We start from the raw sequence: 24130 nt of genomic DNA on the forward strand, positions 1-24130 counted from the left end.
GGGGGAGGGGGGCAAAAGAGGTATAAAAAGGGACACAGGGGTGTGGGGTGAGGGAGTTATGTTCAGTGGGACACTTTAATCCATGTAAACACAAATTAAAAATTAATAAAAATTAAAAAAATTCATGAGATTACACAGCAGAAGCTATATTAAAGGCCTAGAATTAAAAAGTAAAAAAAAAAAAAAGAAACTTCTTATTTTTGTTTTCAGATTTTTTTCATTCTTTATTCAACTTAGAAAGAAAAGATAAAGAACGAGACAGAAAGAGGGAGATGCAGAAAGAAGTCAACGATTAAGCTACCAATCACCCACTCAACCCGATGAGAAAAGCCTGGCCAGGACTTTCCTCAACACTCCGCCCTCCACACCCACTCCGTTAATACCTGGACATGCCAGGCCCCTGTTAGGCACTCCCACAAGCTCGGCGTGCCATCTGTTCCATCCCTGTTGCAAGGGCCAGTGCCAGGTGCCTAAGGAGCAGTGCAGGGGTCAGTTCCAATGAATCCTCTGCTTGCCTGGGCACTGCCTTTCCAAAGAAGCAGCCAGCGCCCAACTCCACGTGCGGGAGGGCGGAAGAGAATCCCTGTCCAAGGTGAAAGCACTGCTCCCTGGAACGCGGGAGATCCCCCTCTGCCTGCTGGGCAGCCAGCATCGCCCCCTCAGGGACCAGACCATTTTTGAAGAGGAGCAGTTGCACACTGGGCACCTAGGGATAGAAGAGAGTGGCAGGACCCGGCTCCTGGGCAGCTAGTGTGCAGGATGGGCGGAGGAGGGGAGGAAGCAGCTCAGGCCCAGCGCTCGTGGGCGACTAGCAAACACCGGAGTGGACTGCCAGGCTCCGTGGAGTGGCCAGGGCCACATCGAAGTGCAGTGCCCAGGCGTGTGTAGGGTACACAACCCTGTGGCCAAGCGAAAAGAGAAAAAACGGGGCTAGGGAAGCAAAAAGCCTACAGCACCCGGTATTCCCAGGCGGTCTCCCATCCAGGTACTAACCAGGCCTGACCCTGCTTAGCTTCCGAGATCGGACGAGATCGGGCGTGTTCAGGGTAGTATGGCCGTAGACGCTTGGTGGCCTCCTCCGGCGCCTAAGAAGAAACGCCTGCCCTCCCGGTCTCCTCACTGCTTTGCGTCCTAGGTGCCTGAGCACGCCAGGTCCCCTGTTAGACACTCGCACAAGCTCCGCTGCCATCTGTTGCGTATCTGCCGCCGCGGTTTCCCGTGGGCTGCCAAGAGAACCTTCTCAGCGCCCTGTCATTATTCCCGGGGGCCAAAGGTGTGCCCACACACCCAGACGGTGGGAACCGGAGCGAGGGTCAGGGGTCTCAGTGGCTCAGCGACTTGCAGAAGAGTGGGTGGGAGGGCTGGTGACCGGATGAAAAGGGCCAGTGTCAGCCGCCTGGGCAGCAGTTCAGGGGTGTGTTCCCAGGACCCCTCCGCTTGCCGCGGAACGAGTGACCTAAGCGGCGTTGGGAGCCCCACCAACTCCGCGAGGGGGCGGAAGAGACGCCCCAGTCCCAGGCGAAGGCGTGCTCTCCGGAATGCGGGAGCTCCTCCTCTCCCTGCTGCACGGCCAAGGACCAGTTTGCAGAGGAGCCTGGAGTTGGTTGCACAGCGGGCACCCAGTGATAAAGGGGAGTGGCGGGACCCTGCTCCTGGGCAGCTGGTGTGCTTGGCGGTGTGGTGGAGCGGGGAGGCAGCTCAGCAAGCGCGCTGGTAGGCGACAGCCCAGTTCCAGTTCCAGGCACCTTTGGTGCTCAGCCTGCATCTCCCGCTGCAGCTCTTGAGAGAGGTCAACCCCCATCTCCAGCATTCATCTCAGTTCAAGCCTTCACTGGTTCTCAGCCTCTAGCCTGACCAGCAGTTCTTGAATCTGAAACTCTTTCTCCAGTGACTGTTCTAGCTCATGCTGTTGTTGGCATTCAGTTGGCAGCTCATACTGGAGCTTTTGACCTCAGGCAGCCTCTCATACAGAGCTCTCATTTTCTTTTCCCAGGGCTGTAAAAAGCACCCAGCCAATGGCACCCAAAAATACAGCCATGGAGAACCATATGCTGGAGAACAAAGACCTCTCCTCTATCCCACCCTTCAAAGGTGTTGGCATCTCCACACTGATCTGATCCAAATCTGGCCCACTATGCCAAATGTAAGGCTATTGGTTGAAGCCAAGAGCAGGTTCATACTGAATTCAGGCAGATGGTAGAGAAACTGTGGACTTGAAAAGTGTCAGGCCATACCCATTTATTGGAGGCCTACAGAGACAGGAGAGCAAATAAACAAAGGAAATCCTGCGTTTTGCAGTGGAGGGGATGGGATCAGGAAAACTGCTCCTTATGGTGGCAGCTGAGGGAGTCAGGGAACCAAACCTTACAGTGGTGGGAAAGCAATCTGGCCGAATCACCCCTGAGGGAAAGCACACATACCTTTTTATAGACACACACGTGACTTTTTCCCACATGCTCATGCAATAATTGTGCAAAGTGCTTGCAGCCAGGAAACCAGGGAGCAAGCTTAACACACCAGTTTTTCCCACATCGCTGTAGGTTAAAGCATTGTTCTGAAATTAGAAGTTTGCCAGTTTGATCCCCTGTCAGGGCAATAAAGGGGAAGCAATCAATTAATGATTATGAGGCACAACAAAGGTTGCTTACCCCTTCCCTCTCTCTCCCTTTCTCTGTCTCTATATAAAAAAAAAGTCAATCAATCAATCAATCAATAATTAAGAACTGGACAGATAGCTGGAATGGTTAGAACATCATACAAAATTGCAGAGGTTGTTGGTTTGATCCCCAGTAAGGGAATATACAGAAACAGCTTGATGTTGTTCCCTGTTTTAACCTCACTGCCTCTTTCTAAGAGAAAGGAAGAAATAAGGAAAAAGGAAAGAAAGGAAAGGAAGAAAAGAAAGAAGGAAGATAAGAAAAAGAAAAGAAAGAAAGAAGAGAAGAAGAGAAGAAGAAAAAAAGATAAAGAGAAAGAAAGAAAGTAAGAAAGAATGAAAGAAAGATAGAAAGAAAGAAAGAATGAATGAAAGAAAAAAAAAAGTAAATCTAGTTGAACCATTCATCAGGTCTAATTCTCCCAACACACCTGACCTTTATTTTCTTTTCTTCCCACCCTATTAAGTGCTGAAGGCACGGATAAAAGGATTGACTGCAGCTGATGCTGGTGAACTCTTTCAACATGGCAGCAGTGAGAGCAGAGAAGTGAGAAGGGGGTTTCTGTGAAATGGCTTGAGTGCCACAAGAGCTTGGGAAAGAAAAGTGGGAGGATTGTGGTGGCAAAATCCAGCCTGAGATTCTCAAGACTGGGAAGTGATTGAAACTCAGCCAGGTAAAGGAGCAGTATGTTTGAGGAGTGTCAGGGTTGGTGGCAACTGTGAGAGTGTATAGAGTAGGGCATGGAGAAAATTATAAACAATGGCTGAGACTGGGCCAGGTAAAGGGTGTTATAAAGGCAGAGGTGGGTGTGGGGCTTTGTCATGACAGGTTGGTGATGGAGAGACCAGGGGTAAGGAGGAAAATGGTTGTGGCATGTCTTTGGAAGGATGACTGGACCCTTGTGAGAGATGTTCTGAAGGGGAAGGGAATGGAGAGGATTGAGCCTATGATGTTTGTGTGTAAGATTTGGGAGGTGGGTTCATCTAGAAATAAATGGGGAAGTGTGTAAGGCAGACTTTGCATAAAATAAGAATAGCTATTTAGGAAATGGAGAATTTGTCAGATTTGAGGACAGAATACAGAATGATTCACGGGGAGTGAAGAATTGGAGGGAAGGAGGTTGGATGGGCAACAGGACAGTGTGCTGCATAGTGGAAGAAGTTTGTGTGTTTACTTTCCCTTGGTGAAAGGAATTGTGAGCAAAGTTAAGCAGCATCAGCTGCTGACAATTCTAATTACCAGGGCTTCCAACTTTAATAAGGTGGTAGTGGCATCAGGAAATGGTCATTTGCTGATGAAGAATTGGATTTGGCTGAGAGTTCAACTGGATTTACCCTGAAAAACTTACTAAATCACCTCTCTTGTTTGTCTGGCTTATGCAAAAAAAAAAAAAAAAAGACAAAATAGGAAAACTCATGTCACAGGACTGTGGTAGGACCAAGGGAGTCTTCCAGATTTTAGCAGTGCGTCATTGTGTTTGTAGTCTTTCTGTGTTGCAGCCCTACATACTAAAGTGGAATTGTGAAAGTCTAAGAAAGGGAGCAGAAAATGAAAAATTGCATGTAGGCAATGCTGGAGGGTTCCCTTCCTCCACACCCTCCCCAGCTCTGATTGTTCATTGACTTGTTAGTGAAAACCCTTCTGACAGGTGTGAAGAAATGTCTCATAGTGGTTTTAATTTGCATTTCTCTACTGATTTGTGACATTGAGCATTTTTTATATGCCCATTTTTAGTGGGGAGTTATTTGAATATTCTAACACTTTATTTCCTGAGGTTTATAGTTTCCAATTGTGTTTTGACTTCTTTAGAAATCATGGTATATGTTGCTCCAGTTCAGCTTGATGTTTTACAAGTTTAATGGATTTAAGCAGGAACCGCTAGAAGGAGTCAGCCACTAAACTGAGTGAGGTGTAGGCTAATCTGCCCCTTAAGCAGGCATAGGGTACCTGAGCTGCCTCTGTGACCCACATGGCACTTGCACATTTTTATCATGGTGCACACTTAGGATAAGCTTTACCTTATCAGAAAGTGCACCTGAGATAGTGTCTGCTGCTTCTGGTCATGCTGAGGCAATTTTAATTGCTCCAGCGGCCACTTGGGAGGCATTGCAATGGAACTGAGAGAAAAAGGTAAGACTGGAAAGAGGCAATATACAGAGGACCAGCAGAGAAATGTTCTGGTATGTAATATTGTGGGTATTTTAAAAGATTTTTTTGTGGTATAAGGCAGTGAGAGTTTACATGAGAATTAGCATCGTAAGTTTATTTATGCTTTGCTTTATATTACAAAGGAACTAAGCATATATGTGACAATTAGAAAATATGTCTTGTGAAATATTAAAAATAATCATGCTACCAGTAAATACAGCTCAACCAACAACTATATTAAATTTGTTTATGAATATTAATGTAAAGAATACTGGCATAACAGATAATTTACAATTACTTAATTTTAGTTTTTACCAGAATTAAAATTTTCTTAAAGATTTAGAATACTAATATACTCAGTAAAGCTACAGAAAAATCAATAGCAAAATGAACTCTGTATAAAATAAAACAAAGATATGTTCTGATTGAATTAAAATGTATGATATACTGGGATAAGTTTTTGAGAGGAAGGGAATTAGTTTTGTCTTAAAGTAAGGATTGTTGTTTCAGAATAATAAAGATCTTTTTTAAAAGGACAAAAGTTGACTATAAAAGAGAAAGTGGTAGGAGATTTATGAGGAGAAATAAGAAAAAAATTTATAGTTAAGCTGAGTAGGATTAAAATTAATTTAATTAAAGATAGAAACATGAATAGTAACCTGATGTAGATGCAAATTTGGTTCTATTTCACTTTGTTAAAGAAACAAACTTTTTCTATACTGTGTAGCACCAGATAAGATATTATAAAATTTTTTCTGCCTATAAAGCAAAGATACTGTGTTTTTAAAAAATTTATGTTACTGATATCTATTTTTTCAAAGGGGTCTTTGATTACTATAGGAAACAATCTTCTCAATCCTAAGAACCAAAGATCTGATAATAATATATCAATCCAGTGCTAATGTGATAGGACCCTTTTCCCAACACTCAGAAATAAAAGCTTTAGTGATTGCATTCCCCACTTTCATGTGTATTGGTAGGAAGGGTCACGCATAAAAGAGAGGGGTGTCCAGTCACTACGGCTTTTTTTTTCTTTTTTTTTATAGAGACAGAGAGAGTCAGACAGACAGGAACAGAGAGAGATGAGAAGCATTAATCATCAGTTTTTCGTTGCGATACCTTAGTTGTTCATTGACTGCTTCTCATATGTGCCTTGACCATGGGCCTTCAGCAGACCGAGCAACCCCTTGCTCAAGCCAGTGACCTTGGGTCCAAGCTGGTGAGCTTTGCTCAAACCAGATGAGCCTGCGCTCAAACTGGCCACCTTGGGGTCTCCAACTTGGGACTTCCTCATCCCAGTCCGACGCTCTATCCACTGAGCCACTGCCTGGTCAGGTACTATGGCTTTTCTTTATGTCACTATCTGTGATGATTGAGAGCTATCATCACAGGATCCCCAAATGACTCAGGGTGGACACCTTTGCACAAGTACATGACCAAAAAAATGGTATAGAAGTAAACCATAATCTCTCAGATGGCCCACATCTCACTACAAGGACCCTGAGCTGATGTGAAAAGGTCCCCAACTCTAACATAAGAGAACCAGACCACATACTCCGAGAACTCGAACCTGACATGACAGGACTCCCTCCTCTCTCAAGTGGGACACATCCTCACAATCACAGGGTCCAGCTACAATATGTCAGAGTTCTATACTCTCACACAAAAAGATACTTACAAACACTCAAAGAATCCAGAGTTGATGAGACAAGACTCATGCTCTCTGAGAGGGAACACTCCACACACTCTGATGCATACATTCAGTAAATGCTCTTCTCTGCTGCCATCTCAGGAACATCTAGGAAATAGCACCTATTTACTAAGCATCTTCTGTTGTCATTTTGCAAGGGCTCTATGAATCACCAGGGCACCTTACATTATGCCTAATTTAGGATGATTTACATATTGGTAATGGAAGGATGCAAAGTGCACATAGCATGAACCATTACTCTTTCATGTGAGTCTTCTCACCTTTGTAGCCAAATACAGATCTCCTGTGACAGGATACAACTATTCTCTTGGGGAAAAACAGAAAATTTCCCCAAAGTAACTAAAACCCAGAGCTAATTTACCAGAGAACCCATTAGCAGAGAATAGCAAGTGGATTAACTGTTCTTAACTTTTACTAATCTATTCATTAAAACTAAGAAGCTACTATTACTGAAGCAAATTTCTAAGCTTGGGGCTCCTCTATCAGAACCAAGGCCTGAGTTAGGTAGGAGCCTAATGCATGCCCTCTTTTTCTGTAATATGTCATTGGAAGGGCTTTTCTAACTTTCGTCAGCTTAGGGCTGGTGAGAGCTTCTTTTAGTAGTTCAAAAGCCCTCTGTTATTCTCTTTCCCAACTTAAACTAGTTGACCCTTGTTGATCACTTTACTTTAAAGCTTCTGATTAGAGAGGCCTGGCGTTTTTTTTAGTATTTTGACATCTCTCTCAACCTGGGCAAACATTCCACTTAATTCTAGGAATGTTCAGAGCTGTTTCTGAGTGGTGGGCTTAGGAAGGCATAATATGACCTGTATTCTACTTGAAGATAATTGTTCTAGGAGTTAATACAAGGCCTAACCATTCTAATATTTTAAAAATATTTATGCTTTATCCCTTTTTTAGGTAGAAATGAAATGTAATGGGGTAACCTTGTTTCATAGGAACACATAGGTTTCATGTATGCATCTCTATAGCATGTGAACTATTTATCTGGAAACCACACTCCCCCCATCCCCCCTTCCTTCTGCACTATGATGCCACCGCTCTGGGCACTATGGGGACAGTCTACCCTGCCCCCGCGTATCCCGCCACACCCCAAACTGTAAGCGTGGCTCACATACAAAAACCTATTAATATAATTTACTGTGTTAATAGAATGAAGGGGGAAAGCACATGACCATCTAAAGAAATACAGAAAAATCATTTATATGCAAACAAATGCATGTCCATGTTCAATGCAACATTTTTCATGGTGGCAAATACATGGAAACAACCAAAGAGTCCCTTAATAAAACATTGAACAAAAAATATGTAATACCTATGTATGATTAAATACTACTGAGTCATACTATGCATATGCAACAACATGAATAAACCAAGAGACTATTATAAGAAGCAAAATAAGGAAGTCAGAGAAAATTAAGGACTATATGATTGCACACATATGTGGCAGAGATACTTAGACTACCAGACATAGACAGAAGTTAAGTGGATACCAAAGGAAGGGGGCAGAAGAAAGGGAAGTAAATGGGGATTTTGTGACAAAAGCACTCAAAAAGCTAGGACTAGACAAGAATTTCCTCAACATGACAACAGGCATTTACCAAAAACCAACAGCTAGGGCATGGCAACTCTATACTTATTTTCTGAGGAAACACCACTGTCTTTCATAATGGCTATAATAGTTTACATTTTCCTTTTTAAATAAGATTTTATTTATTTATTTTAGAGAAGAGAGAGAGAGAGAGAGAAAGAAGAGGGGAGGAGGAAGCATCAACTCTCATATGTGCCTTGACCAGGCAAACCCAGTGTTTTCGACCGGTGACCTCAGTGTTCCAGGCCAACACTTTCTTCACTGCACCACCACAAGTCGGACCCAGTTTACATTTTCACCAACTGTGAAACAGGGTTCTATTTCCTCCACACCACTCCAAACTTTATTACCTCTCTTGTTGATAACAGCCAATCTATCCAGTGTGAAGTGGCATCTCCTAGTTTTCATTTGCATCTTTTTGTACATCTCTTTGTTGTTTGTATGTCTTCATGAGAGAAGTGTCTGTTAGGTTCTCTCCCTATTTTTAATTGAATTATTTGTTTGTTGTTGAGCCTTGTGAGTTCTTTATATATTTTGAATATTAACCCCTTTCAGAGCTATTGCTTGTAAATATCATCTTTCTTTTGGTAGGCTGCCTTTTTCCTTATTGTTGTCAGTTTCTTTAGCTGTGCAGAAGCTTTTAGGTTTGATAATGTTCTAGTCATTTTTATTTGCACTTACCTCCCTTCCCTTTGGGATCAAATATATAAAAAGTTCTTTATGGCTGAGATTTAGATATTTAGAACCTCTGTATTTTTCTCTGTATATTATTGTTTCAGATCCTATATTTAAATCTTTGATTTTTTTTTTTTCTTTCTTTTTCCGATGCTGGAAACGGGGAGAGACAATCAGACAGTCTCCCGCATACGCCCGACCGGGATCCACCCGGCACGCCCAACAGGGGCGACGCTCTGCCAACCAGGGGGCGATGCTCTGCCCCTCCGGGGCGTTGCTCTGCCTCGACCAGAGCCACTCTAGCGCCTGGGGCAGAGCCCAAGGAGCCATCCCCAGCACCCGGGCCATCTTTGCTCCAATGGAGCCTTGGCTGCGGAAGGGGAAGAGAGAGACAGAGAGCAAGGAGGGGGGGGAGTGGAGAAGCAAATGGGCACTTCTCCTATGTGCCCTGGCCGGGAATCGAACCCGGGTCGTCCGCACGCCAGGCCGATGCTCTACCGCTGAGCCAACCGGCCAGGGCCATCTTTGATTTATTTTAAATAAATTTTTATGCATACTGAGAAACTGTAGTCAAGTATTATGTTTTGCATGTAGCTTTAAAATACCCTAACACTGTTTATTCAAGAGTATTTCCCCACCTTCGTTGTGTGTCTTAAACTATTTTGTAAAAAGAAATGTATTTGCCCATATATCTGGGGTTTATTTCTGGGTTTTTGATTCTGCTCCATTATTCTGTGTTTAATTAATTAATTACTGAATTACTTTTTTATTTATTTATTTTGCCAGTATTATGCTGATTTGATTATCATGGTTCTGTAGTATACTTAGCAGTGAGATAGTATATAATACCTTCACCTTTCTTCCTTTTTCTCAGGACTGCTCTGACTATTTGGGGGTCCTTTGTAGTTTTGTACAAGTTTGATGATTTTTTTTTTTTAAATAATGAATGAGGGCCCTGGCCGGTTGGCTCAGTGGTAGAGTGTTGGCCTGGTGTGCAGAAGTCCCGGGTTCGATTCCTGGCCAGGGCACACAGGAAAAGCGCCCATCTGCTTCTCCACCCCTCCCCTCTCTTTCCTCTCTGTCTCTCTCTTCCCCTCCCGCAGCCAAGGCTCCATTGGAGTAAAGTTGGCCCGGGCGTTGAGGATGGCTCCATGGCCTCTGCCTCAGGCCCTAGAATGGCCTTGGTTGCAACAGAGCAACGCCCCAGATGGGCAGAGCATCACCCTCTGGTGGTCATGCCGGTGGATCCCGGTTGGGCGCATGCGGGAGTCTGTCTGACTGCCTCCCCGTTTCCAGCTTCAGAAAAATACAAAAAAAAAAATAATAATAATAATGAATGAGCATTGAGAACATTATACTATTGTATGTGAAATAAATGAATCAGAAAAAGCTAAGAACTATATGATTTCACACATAAGTGGGATATAAAACTGAGACTCATGGACATAGATAAGAATAAAATGGTTACTTGGGAGAGGGTGGGACAAAGAAAGAAATGGAGGACAAATATATAGTGACGGAAAATAATTTGACTTTGAGTGGTGAGCCTACTGTATAGTCAGCAGCTTAACGGCAATCGAAATATTCAACAAGACACTGACCAGTTTTCTCTGTGGTAGACCATCAGGCCAGAGTGTACAAGTCCCAGGTTTAATTCCTGGTCGGGGAACACAGAAGAAATGATCATCTGCTTTTCCACCCTTCCCCCTTTTCTCTTTCTCTTTCTCTCTTTCTTCCCCTCCTGCACTCCTGAAGCCATGGTTCCATTGGTTTAAATACTTCACTCTGGGGCACTGAGGACAGTTTGGTGGAGCCTTTGCCTCAGGCATTAAAATTAGCTCAGTTGCAAGAATGGCCCCAGATGAACAGAGCATCGGCCAGTTGGGGCTTATGTGGGAGTCTGTCTTTCTATCTCCCCTCCTTTTACTTGGAAAAGAAGAAAGAAAAAAAAAGGTTCACTGAAACTGTATACTCTTGTTGATTAATGTCAACACATTAAATTTACTTTTTTTTTCTTCTTTCCCAAGTAAGAGAGGGGAGATAAAAAGACTCCAGCATGTGCTTGGACTGAGATCCACTGGCTAACTCCTGTCTGGGATTGATGCTCTGGCCATCTGGGGCCATACTTGCAACTGAGCTATTTTTATTACCTGAGGTGGAGGCTCCATGGAGCCATCCTCAGCACCCAAAGCCAATGAGCTTGAATCAATGGAGCCATGGCTGTGGGAGAGAAAGAGAGAGAATGGGAGTGGGAGGGATGGAGAAGTAGATTGTCCCTGCTTCTCCTGTGTTCCCTGACCGGGAATCAAACTGAGGACATCCACAAGGCAGGCCAATGCTCTACCACTGAGAAAACCAGCCAGGGCCTTAAATTTACTTTCAGAATAAAAAAAACTTTAATGACATTGGTATTTTATTGGGGGTTGCATTAAATCTATATACAGGCAGTCCCAGGTTATGAATGAGATTGATTCTGTAAGTTTGTTCTTCAGTAAATTGGTATGTAATTTAGAGCAGGTACATTTCCCTATTCAATTCAATTTACACAGATGTGTCTTAATATAGTATTTGTTTTTACATTTCTGTGCATAAATACTTGAAAATTTTCAAATACAACTTTAAACAATCTTGGATGATGCAGAAGATGGCGGGCTTTTTGGAGAAGATGGGACTGGTGTTAGAGAGTGTCAGGGTTTGATTCTGCTGCTGGAATCAGTTATTTGGAAGTATGCATCAAAAGAGGTTTTTAGAGAGCTTTTTTTTTTCCTCATCATAAATGGCCTTGTAGTATCTCAGGCTTTTTGCAAATGTACAGTACATTTTGGTAAAACTCTCTGTATCAGGATCTTGTGACTAACTTTGACATTCCTGGTTCCATAAGACACAAAGAGTCAGCTAACTCTTTTGTAAAATACGTTTTTAGTTCTGGAATTTTTATTGGTTCATTGCCCTTTGTTTCTTTTCTTTTTTAAAAGGGTTATTGATGGCCTGACCAGGCGGTTGCGCAGTGGATAGAGCGTCAGACTGGGATGTGGAGGACCCAGGTTCGAGACCCCGAGGTCGCCGGCTTGAGCGTGGGCTCATCTGGTTTGAGGAAAAATTCACCAGTGTGGACCCAGGGTCGCTGGCTCAAGCAGGAGGTTGCTCGGTCTGCTGAAGGCCTATAGTCAAGGGACAAATGAGAGAGCAATCAATGAACAACTAAGGTGTCGCAATGCGCAACAAAAAGCTAATGATTGATGCTTCTCATCTCTCTGTTCCTGTCTGTCTGTCCCTGTCTATCCCTCACTCTGACCCTCTCTCTGTCTCTGTAAAAAAAATAGAATAAAATAAATAAAAATAATTTTAAAAAGGGTTATTGATGTTTGGGACTGAAAACACGAGTTAACTTGAGAGCGGCTGTTTCCCTTACAGATTGTTAATGCTCAGTTTTGTGACATTCTCACTTAATGCGCTAGTTAGGTTCTTGAACACGAAATGATGAGATTTCAAATTACTTCTAATATAAGTTTGGTAAAAGTTTTATACAAATTCGTTTATACTTAAAAGTAGACTACATTCTTGCCCCAGCAACAGTTAAGGTTTTTACACATTAGATTTACTTTTTCATTGTATCAATGTCCAGCCCTAGATTTAGTTTTTAGTTTTATCATGGTGCATTGCTAAAACTAGTTTCAAGTGTTCTGATTTAGCTTTGCTTATGTGTATTTTTGGCATTGTTTTAAAATTAACTTTAGGAATTTATTTTAAATTGTATTTATTTTTGGCTCATGAAGATCTTCCACGCTTAGGTTACAGAACGTCTTCCTTTAACCAAAAAAAGCTTCATTTTCAAACTGCACCGTAAACAGCATATTGAAAGCAATATACAATCAGATTCCTGATGGTAAAATATGACATAATTGTGTAAACAAAGTTATGAACTCTTAAGGAAAGACAAGTTAACCCCGAATCTAAATGTAAATCCAACTATATAGCTATCAATAATGGCAAGTTCACCTGACCAGGTGGATAGAGCGTCGGACTGGGATGCAGAGGACCCAGGTTTGAGACCCCGAGGTCACCAGCTTGAGCACAGGCTCATCTGGTTTGAGCAAAGCTCACCAGCTTGGACCCAAGGTCTCTGGCTTGAGTGAGGGGTTACTCCATCTGCTGAAGGCCCACGGTCAAGGCACATATGAGAAAGCAATTAATGAACAACTAAGGTGTCGCAACGAAAAACTGATGATTGATGCTTCTCATCTCTCTGTGTTCCTGTCTGTCTGCCCCTATCTATCCCTCTCTCTGACTCTGTCTCTGTCAATAATAATAATAATAATAATAATAATAATAATAATAATGGCAAGTTCAACTTAACTGCATCTATCTACAGGAAATGTTACACTTGTGTTGTAAGTTAAAACTAAAGATGGCCCTGGCCGGTTGGCTCAGCAATAGAGCGTCAGTCTGGCGTGCGGGGGACCCGGGCACATGGGAGAGGCGCCCACTTGCTTCTCCACCCCCCCTCCTTCCTCTCTGTCTCTCTCTTCCCCTCCCGCAGCCAAGGCTCCTTTGGAGCGGGGATGGCCAGGGCGCTGGGGATGGCTCCTTGGCCTCTGCCCCAGGCGCTAGAGTGGCTCTGGTTGCAGCAGAGCGACGCCCCGGAGGGACAGAGCATCGCCCCCTGGTGGGCAGAGTGTCGCCCCTAGTGGGCCTGCCGGGTAGATCCCGGCAGGGCGCATGCGGGAGTCTGTCTGACTGTCTCTCCCCGTTTCCAGCTTCAGAAAAATACAAAAAAAAAAACAAACAAAAACTAAAGATGAATCCTGCATTTCACACAACACTTGGAACAAAGTATGCACAGAATGAAACGACCATTGTCAACCAATATGTGACCTGTCATGTTAACCCTCAGCCTGGACCAAATTCCAGAGAGCTACAACTTAAATTTAAATACCTACCTTAATGATGACCCCAGATATATTTTAACACTGAAATAAAATGTTTTTCTAAACTTTTCATAATTCTACCTCGAATGTCAAACTGTGAATAATTCTAAGGTCCAGAAGATATCCTGCTATAAATGGGAACTCATACGTCTTTCTCTGTCATTCATGTTCAGAAGTTTCCGAATACCATGCAGGTCACTTGGAGAGTAGACTGTTTTAACTGTGAGGAAAATAAAACATATTTTGCCTAAAACCCACTAATAGCCCTCAAAAATTTTAACGCTGTGCATAAATCTGCTCTTAATGATATGTTTAATGATTACTTTCAGGTGTGTTGTAAATATTCATCTTTTTTTCTTTCACGTTTTACGGGTGTAAATCCAAAGGTCCAGTTCCTGGCATATCAGAAACAGTGCTGTGTTTCCATTCGGTTGCCATTTTAGACGTTCAACGCATACACATTTTTTGTCTTTGGTATATGTTCAGCGTTTGCAAGGGCACAAGGCAGGTGAGACATGCGTCCATGTTAGTAGCATAAGGAACAGATCATTTCTGTGATTTCATCCATTAATGCAGAGAGCAAGCTTAAAATCTCTTTAAAGCATTCTGTAGGATTTAGCACTTTCTTTAAGACCCACCATATACAGACGTTTAAAAGTTACCATATATATCAACCCTTTCATTCCACTCTTTACCGAATGCACAAGAATCACCACTCATAAGTTACTACAATATTGAAGTACTTGCTAGAGTTACATTGTGGTCTGCTCTTCAGGGAAAGCTGTGCTTGGCAATACTTTTGTTTTTCTTTAGGAATTGAGATAGTACTCAGCTTTGTTACACAATGATAGGTACATCCACTGCTGTGCTTAGATTCTTGAACCTGAAATGGTGAGATTTCAAATTACTGTTAATATAAGTTTGGTAAGAAGATGTGCAAAGATTTGTTCATACTTAAAGCAGACTATATTCTTCCAAGGCAATGGTTAATGCTTTTACACATCAGATTTAGTTTTTCATTGTATCTGGGTTCTTTGCTAAAAGTAGTTTCAAGTGTTTTGAGCTAGCTTCTCTCATGTGTATAGGATTGCTTTAAAATTAACTTCAGACTTTCATTTCTAAATTTCGTCTATGTTCAGCTCAGGAAGCTATTCCCCGCTTAGGTTACAGAACGTCTTCCTTTAATCAAAAACTGCTTCATTTCTGAACTGCACCATAAACACCATTTTGAGTTCAGTATGCAATCAGATTCCTGGTGGTAAAATACGACATCATTGTGTAAATAATGTTGTGAACCCTTAAGAAAAGACAAGTAAACCCGGAATCTAAAAGTAACTTCAATCTTATAGCTAACATTAACAGCAAGTCCAATTTAACTGCACATCTACAGGAAATGTTACACTTGTGTCATAAGTTAAAACTAAAGATTTACCCTACATTTCACACAATACTTGGAACAAAGCATGTGCAGAATAACAACCATTGTCAAACAACCTTTCTTTGCCCTGTCATGTTTACCCTCAGCCTGGGTCAAATTCCAGAAGGAATACAACTAAAATTGGAATACCTATCTACCTATCTTAACAAGGATACGGATGTATTTTAACAGTGAAATAAAATATTTTACTAAATGGTTTCTAATTCTACCCCTAATGTCAAATTGTAAATAATAATATCCTCTGGAAGAGGTACTAATCATAATGTGAACTCATAACTCATGCTCTATCATTCACGTTCAGAAGTTTCAGGATATCATGCAGGACACTTGGAAAGTTGTACTTATCAACTGGGTAGAAAATCAAACGTATTTGCCTGAAATCCACCAATGTCACTCAAAAATTTTACCCTGTACATACATCTGCTTTTAATGATGCATAGAATGATTGTTATAGATACGTTGTAAATATTCATCCCATTTTTTTCTTTCATGTTGTATAGGTGTAAATCCAAAGGTCCCGTTCCCATGCATCCCAAACCATGCTGTGCTTCCATTTAAATGCCCCTTTACACGTTCAACTTATACACGTCTATTCTCATCAGTCTATGTTCAGCGTTCTGCAGGGCACTTGCAGATGAGACACGCGTCTGTGTTAGTACCATAAGGAAGAGATCATCAATGTCATGTCAGCCATTAATAAAGAGAGAAAGCTTAAAATATCTTCAAGGCATTCTATATGTTTTAGCACTTTCTCAAGACCCACAGTATGCAGAGTTTTATAAGTCACCATACAGGTCAAACTGGTTCATTTCTCTCTTCACAGAATGCAGAAGAATCACTCCTCAGAAGTTACTATATGATTGGAGTATGTGTAGATTTTCATGGTGGTCTGCCATTCAGGAAAAGCAGTGCTTGTCAATATTTGAATACATTGATGACCAGCAGTTTTACGCAGTAGTTATCTCATGGCGCTGGCTATTTCTTCTTGATTGAGTATGAAAGTGAAACAATGTAAATACACTTTAGTATACTTTATTTATACATAATGAATTTAAACGAAACTCTACATGTGAGCTACGTATTATATTTTGGACATATTATATATTTCAGTAATTTTCCTTGTTGTCAGCTATGTGCAGTGGTACGCAACATGTTTTTTGTTTTTTAGAGAGACAGAGAAAGAGTCAGAGAGAGGGATAGACAAGGACAGACAGACAGGAACAGAGAGATGAGAAGCATCAATCATTAGTTTTTCGTTGCGCATTGTGACACCTTAGTTGCTCATTGATTGATTTCTCATATGTGCCTTGACTGGGGGACTACAGCAGACCGTGTGACCCCTTGCTCAAGCCAGTGACCTTGGACTCAAGCTGGTGAGCTTTGCTCAAACCAGCTGAGCCTGCACTCAAGCTGGCACCCTCAGGGGTTTCGAAACTGGGTCCTCCACATCCCAGTCCAGCGCTCTTTCCACTGCACCACTGCCTGGTCAGGATTCATTTATAATTTTTGAAAGAAACAATAAATTCTTTGACTCCATAATTAACACAGTGACCAAGATTTTTTTAAATTTTTAAATATTTGCTAAGAAATAAGATACTAAAAGCTTCTAAAATGTTAGGTAATTCTGAAAAAGTTTTCACAAAACCTGGCAGCAGAGGGAAGGTTCTAAAAGATTATTTTCAAACTCTGCAGAAAGAATAATTATGAGGTCAGGAATTGATGAAGGTATCGAGCTGAAAGAGCAACGTCTGCTGCACTTGCTGCAATTGCAAAACAAAAAGAAACTTCTGAGGAAAGAAAGATGGCAACAAAGTAGGCGGAAGTTCCATCTGACACATCCCAGGACCAAATTGGACTACAACTTAATTTAAGAACAGTCATCCTGAAAAACCAACTTTGGACTAAACTAAGAGGACTCTTTAACCAACGATCACCAAAGAAGCCACATCGAGACTGGTAGGAAGGGTGGAGACGCGGAAAGGGCTGCCCTGCTCCCTGTAACAAGCAGCGGCTGAGGGTCTGGAGGGATTCTCACAGCGGCTGGGTTGCCCTGAGAGGTGTGCGTCCTCAGCCCCAGGCCTAGAGGCCCAGCCTACAGCCCCAGAGCGTAGAAGAGTCACCCAGAACAGCATTTAGCTGTGAAAAGAGCCAGGTTTCAGTCCGCAAGAAAAAGACACAGCTCTAGAATGCAGATTTCATCTTAAAGGGCCCGTGCAGAAAACCTTATTCACAGCCACTTCCCTGGGGCTCTGGTGGGGGAGAGCTGAGAGGACTGGAGTTGTGGGAGGAGAGTGTAAAACTGGAGGCCCAGGGAGAGACACTGTGGGGGATGGCTACCGGAAACCCTGTGCTGAGTCACTATCCAGTACCACAGTTGCCATCTTTTTTGGGTGGAGCAATCCCTTCTGAGTGCCATCAGCTAGAGGAAAAGCAACTGCTCCGCCCTTGGGAGTCAATCCTACCTGTCATGGCAATGGGTTGTTCTGAGAAGCCAGGAAGCAGGGGCTGCGTCAATGACTCGGTTTTCTGGTGTTGAGACTGGAGCTCCCTCCCACACTCTTCCGAGTCTATGACTGGTGCTTCCATCTCACAAGAGACTCAGTTGAAACTGTGAGTGGGCAGACCACACCTCTAGGTCTCAGAGGCCACACCCACCAGATTCCTGGGGCCACACCCTACTGAGGTCTGTGAAAAAAAGTCTGGACAGGCCCTGGCTGGTTGGCTCAGTGGTAGAGCGTCGGCCTGGTGTGCGGAAGTCCCGGGTTCGATTCCTGGCCAGGGCACACAGGAGAAGCACCCATCTGCTTCTCCACCCCTTCCCCTCTCCTTCCTCTCTGTCTTTCTCTTCCCCTCCCTCAGCCAAGGCTCTATTGGAACAAAGATGGCCCGGGCACTGGGGATGGCTCCTCAGCCTCTGCCCCAGGCGCTAGAGTGGCTCTGGTCATGACAAAGCGACGCCCCGGATAGGCAGAGCATCGCCCCCTGGTGGGCGTGCCGGGTGGATCCGGGTCGGGCACATGCGGGAGTCTGTCTGACTGCCTCCCCGTTTCCAGCTTTGGAAAAATACAAAAAAAAAAAAGTCTGGACAGATTGACACCTGGTGCAAAGGGGCAGAAGACAACCACCAACCTTCCTAATCGCCATATTGCTGCAGGCTCTAGACTCCAGCAGAGGTTTTTTTCAGCAGATGAGTCCATCAGTAAGCCAGCAGACTGGCTGCAGGAGGCGAAACTCAGGGAAACTTGGTCATTTGAGCAGACCAGAGTGGACTAGAGTGGGTAAAAGCCAGCCTTGGAGTGCAGTTTGTTATTTCCATACACCTGGCCTAGCAGAGGCAACCACAAACTCTGAATTGCTTGTAGCTTCAAAAAGGTTGCTGAGGGCCAATCACAGGCAGTGTCTCCCACTGGTCTGCACTGGGTTCCTGCTTGGGAGGCCCAGGGCTGGCACATCCAGGGGCCAGTTTCAGAAAGCATTGGTTCAGGACCTAACAACCTTTGCTAGAGTGGTATCCTAATGAAAATCTCCTCACACCTGGCCCAGATGTGGCGGTGAAAAAGAAGGAAATCTTACCTTTTGTGACAGCATGGATGATCCTGGAGATTATTATGCTAAGTGAAATAAGCCAAGCAAAAAAAAGGAAAATATCATATGGTCTCACATATATGTGGAATCTAATGGACAAAGTGAACTGAGGAATGGAACAGAGGCAGAAACAGGGTCACAGAGACCAGAGGGACAGCAGTCGGAGGAAAGAGGATGAAGGGATGGGATCAGAGAGAGTAGGGGGATTGGTAAAATTATATATACATAGCACAGATATAGATAGCAGGACAGCAAGTCCTAAGAAAAGAGGGAGGGAGTTGGGGGGGGGGGGAAAGAGGTATAAAAAGGGACACAGGGGTGTGGGGTGAGGGAGTTATGTTCAGTGGGACACTTTAATCCATGTAAACACAAGTTAAAAATTAATAAAAATTAAAAAAATTCATGAGATTACACAGCAGAAGCTATATTAAAGGCCTAGAATTAAAAAGTAAAAAAAAAAAGAAACTTATTTTTGTTTTCAGATTTTTTTCATTCTTTATTCAACTTAGAAAGAAAAGATAAAGAACGAGACAGAAAGAGGGAGATGCAGAAAGAAGTCAACGATTAAGCTACCAATCACCCACTCAACCCGATGAGAAAAGCCTGGCCAGGACGTTCCTCAACACTCCGCCCTCCCACCCACACTCCGTTAATACCTGGACATGCCAGGCCCCTGTTAGGCACTCCCACAAGCTCGGCGTGCCATCTGTTCCATCCCTGTTGCAAGGGCCAGTGCCAGGTGCCTAAGGAGCAGTGCAGGGGTCAGTTCCAATGAATCCTCTGCTTGCCTGGGCACTGCCTTTCCAAAGAAGCAGCCAGCGCCCAACTCCACGTGCGGGAGGGCGGAAGAGAATCCCTGTCCAAGGTGAAAGCACTGCTCCCTGGAACGCGGGAGATCCCCCTCTGCCTGCTGGGCAGCCAGCATCGCCGCCTCAGGGACCAGACCATTTTTGAAGAGGAGCAGTTGTACACTGGGCACCTAGGGATAGAAGAGAGTGGCAGGACCCGGCTCCTGAGCGGCTAGTGTGCAGGATGGGCCGAGGAGGGGAGGAAGCAGCTCAGGCCCAGCGCTCGTGGGCGACCAGCAAACACCTGAGTGCACTGCCAGGCTCCGCGGAGTGGCCAGGGCCACATCGAAGTGCAGTGCCCAGGCGTGTGTAGGGTATACAACCCTGTGGCCAAGCGAAAAGAGAAAAAACGGGGCTAGGGAAGCAAAAGCCTACAGCACCCGGTATTCCCAGGCGGTCTCCCATCCAGGTACTAACCAGGCCTGACCCTGCTTAGCTTTCGAGATCGGACGAGATCGGGCGTGTTCAGGGTAGTATGGCCGTAGACGTTTGGTGGCCTCCTCCCGGCTCCTAAGAAGAAACGCCTGCCCTCCCGGTCTCCTCACTGCTTTGCGTCCTAGGTGCCTGAGCACGCCAGGCCCCTGTTAGACACTCGCACAAGCTCCGCTGCCATCTGTTGCGTATCTGCCGCCGCGGTTTCCCATGGGCTGCCAAGAGAACCTTCTCAGCGCCCTGTCATTATTCCCGGGGGCCAAAGGTGTGCCCACACTCCCAGACGGTGGGAACCGGAGCGAGGGTCAGGGCTCTCAGTGGCTCAGCGACTTGCAGAAGAGTGGGTGGGAGGGCTGGTGACCGGATGAAAAGGGCCAGTGTCAGCCGCCTGGACAGCAGTGTAGGGGTGTGTTCCCAGGACCCCTCCGCTTGCGGCGGAACGAGTGGCCTAAGCGGCGTTGGGAGCCCCCCCCCCCCCCAACTCCGCGAGGAGGCGGAAGAGACGCCCCAGTCCCAGGCGAAGGCGTGCTCTCCGGAATGCGGGAGCTCCTCCTCTCCCTGCTGCACGGCCAAGGACCAGTTTGCAGAGGAGCCTGGAGTTGGTTGCACAGCGGGCACCCAGTGATAAAGAGCAGTGGCAGGACCCTGCTCCTGGGCAGCTGGTGTGCTTGGCGGTGTGGAGGAGCGGGGAGGCAGCTCAGCAAGCGCGCTGGTAGGCGACAGCTCAGTTCCAGTTCCAGGCACCTTTGGTGCTCAGCCTGCATCTCCCGCTGCAGCTCTTGAGAGAGGTCAACCCCCATCTCCAGCATTCATTTCAGTTCAAGCCTTCACTGGTTCTCAGCCTCTAGCCTGACCAGCAGTTCTTGAATCTGAAACTCTTTCTCCAGTGACTGTTCTAGCTCATGCTGTTGTTGGCATTCAGTTGGCAGCTCATACTGGAGCTTTTGACCTCAGGCAGCCTCTCACACAGAGCTCTCATTTTCTTTTTCCAGGGTTGTAAAAAGCACCCAGCCAATGGCACCTAAAAATACAGCCATGGAGAACCATATGCTGGAGAACAAAGACCTCTCCTCTATCCCACCCTTCAAAGGTGTTGGCATCTCCACACTGATCTGATCCAAATCTGGCCCACTATGCCAAATGTAAGGCTATTGGTTGAAGCCAAGAGCAGGTTCATACTGAATTCAGGCAGATGGTAGAGAAACTGTGGACTTGAAAAGTGTCAGGCCATACCCATTTATTGGAGGCCTACAGAGACAGGAGAGCAAATAAACAAAGGAAATCCTGCGTTTTGCAGTGGAGGGGATGGGATCAGGAAAACTGCTCCTTATGCTGACAGCTGAGGGAATCAGGGAACCAAACCTTACAGTGGTGGGAAAGCAGTCTGGCCGAATCACCCCTGAGGGAAAGCACACATACCTTTTTATAGACACACACGTGGCTTTTTCCCACATGCTCATGCAATAATTGTGCAAAGTGCTTGCAGCCAGGAAACCAGGGAGCAAGCTTAACACACCAGTTTTTCCCACATCGCTGTGGGTTAAAGCATTGTTCTGAAATTAGAAGTTTGCCAGTTTGATCCCCTGTCAGGGCAATAAAGGGGAAGCAATCAATTAATGATTATGAGGCACAACAAAGGTTGCTTACCACTTCCCTCTCTCTCTCTTTCTCTGTCTCTATATATAAAAAAAAAGTCAATCAATCAATCAATCAATCAATAATTAAGAACTGGACAGATAGCTGGAATGGTTAGAACATCATACAAAATTGCAGAGGTTGTTGGTTTGATCCCCAGTAAGGGAATATACAGAAACAACTTGATGTTGTTCCCTGTTTTAACCTCACTGCCTCTTTCTAAGAGAAAGGAAGAAAAGGAAAGGAAAGGAAGGGAAGAAAAAAAAGAAAAGAAGAAAGAAAGAAAGAAAGAAAGAAAGAAAAAGAAAAGTAAATCTAGTTGAACCATTCATCAGGTCTAATTCTCCCAACACACCTGACCTTTATTTTCTTTTCTTCCCACCCTATTAAGTGCTGAAGGCACGGATAAAAGGATTGACTGCAGCTGATGCTGGTGAACTCTTTCAACATGGCAGCAGTGAGACAGCAGAAGTGAGAAGGGGGTTTCTGTGAAATGGCTTGAGTGCCACAAGAGCTTGGGAAAGAAAAGTGGGAGGATTGTGGTGGCAAATTCCAGCCTGAGATTCTCAAGACTGGGAAGTGATTGAAACTCAGCCAGGTAAAGGAGCAGTATGTTTGAGGAGTGTCAGGGTTGGTGGCAACTGTGAGAGTGTATAGAGTAGGGCATGGAGAAAATTATAAACAATGGCTGAGACTGGGCCAGGTAAAGGGTGTTATAAAGGCAGAGGTTGGTGTGGGGCTTTGTTCATGACAGGTTGGTGATGGAGAGACCAAGGGTAAGGAGGAAAATGGTTGTGGCATGTCTTTGGAAGGATGACTGGACCCTTGTGAGAGATGTTCTGAAGGGGAAGGGAATGGAGAGGACTGAGCCTATGATGTTTGTGTGTAAGATTTGGGAGGTGGGTTCATCTAGAAATAAATGGGGAAGTGTGTAAGGCAGACTTTGCATAAAATAAGAATAGCTATTTAGGAAATGGAGAATTTATCAGATTGAGGACAGAATAGAGAATGATTCACGGGGAGTGAAGAATTGGAGGGAGGGAGGTTGGATGGGCAACAGGACAGTGTGCTGCACAGTGGAAGAAGTTTGTGTGTTTACTTTCCCTTGGTGAAAGGAATTGTGAGCAAAGTTAAGCAGCATCAGCTGCTGACAATTCTAATTACCAGGGCTTCCAACTTTAATAAGGTGGTAGTGGCATCAGAAAATGGTCATTTGCTGATGAAGAATTGGATTTGGCTGAGAGTTCAACTGGATTTACCCTGAAAAACTTTCTAAATCACCTCTCTTGTTTGTCTGGCTTAATGCAAAAGAAAAAAAAAAAAGACAAAATAGGAAAACTCATGTCACAGGACTGTGGTAGGACCAAGGGAGTCTTCCAGATTTTAGCAGTGCGTCAGTGTGTTTGTAGTCTTTCTGTGTTGCAGCCCTACATACTAAAGTGGAATTGTGAAAGTCTAAAAAAGGGAGCAGAAAATGAAAAATTGCATGTAGGCAATGCTGGAGGGTTCCCTTCCTCCACACCCTCCCCAGCTCTGATTGTTCATTGACTTGTTAGTGAAAACCCTTCTGACAGGTGTGAAGAAATGTCTCATAGTAGTTTTAATTTGCATTTCTCTACTGATTTGTGACATTGAGCATTTTTTATATGCCCATTTTTAGTGGGGAGTTATTTGAATATTCTAACACTTTATTTATTGCATGAGGTTTATAGTTTCCAATTGTGGGGTTTTTTTCTTTGTTTTTTGGGGGGGTTTTTTTGTTTGTTTGTTTTTTTGTTTGTTTGTTTTTTTTTTTTGTTTTTTTTTTTGTTTTTTTTGTATTTTTCTGAAGCTAGAAAACGGGAGAGACAGTCAGACAGACTCCCGCATGCGCCTGACCTGGATCCACCCGGCACGCCCACCAGGGGGCGACACTCTGCCCACCAGGGGGCGATGCTCTGCCCCTCCGGGGCATCGCTCTGCAGCAACCAGAGCTACTCTAGCACCTGGGGCAGTGGCCAAGGAGCCATCCCCAGCGCCTGGGCCATCTTTGCTTCAATGGAGCCTCAGCTGCGGGAGGGGAAGAGAGAGATAGAGAGGAAGGAGAGGGAGAGGGGTGGAGAAGCAAATGGGCACTTTTCCTGTGTGCCCTGGCCGAGGAATAGAACCCGGGACTTCTACATGCCAGGCCGATGCTCTACCACTGAGCCAACCGACCAGGGCCCCAATTGTGTTTTGACTTCTTTAGAAATCATGGTATATGTTGCTCCAGTTCAGCTTGATGTTTTACAAATTTAATGGATTTAAGCAGGAACCGCTAGAAGGAGTCAGCCACTAAACTGAGTGAGGTGTAGGCTAATCTGCCCCTTAAGCAGGCATAGGGTACTTGAGCTGCCTCTCTGACCCACATGGCACTTGCACATTTTTATCATGGTGCACACTTAGGATAAGCTTTACCTTATCTGAAAGTGCACCTGAGATAGTGTCTGCTGCTTCTGGTCAT

The 24130-nt window shown here is 44.4% G+C and overlaps 2 non-coding genes across 2 annotated transcripts; both read right to left on the minus strand.

The window, feature by feature from the left end:
• Positions 1-944: 944 nt before the first annotated feature.
• Positions 945-1063, minus strand: LOC136407170 (5S ribosomal RNA). Its single transcript, XR_010751783.1, has one exon. It is a non-coding gene; the product is annotated as a 5S ribosomal RNA (ribosomal RNA).
• Positions 1064-19949: 18886 nt separating this feature from the next.
• LOC136407341 (5S ribosomal RNA) lies at positions 19950-20068 on the minus strand. Its single transcript, XR_010751886.1, has one exon. It is a non-coding gene; the product is annotated as a 5S ribosomal RNA (ribosomal RNA).
• Between the last annotated feature and the right edge of the window lie 4062 nt (positions 20069-24130).

Source organism: Saccopteryx leptura, chromosome 5, assembly GCF_036850995.1.
Source record: "Saccopteryx leptura isolate mSacLep1 chromosome 5, mSacLep1_pri_phased_curated, whole genome shotgun sequence".
Classification (NCBI taxonomy): domain Eukaryota; kingdom Metazoa; phylum Chordata; class Mammalia; order Chiroptera; family Emballonuridae; genus Saccopteryx; species Saccopteryx leptura.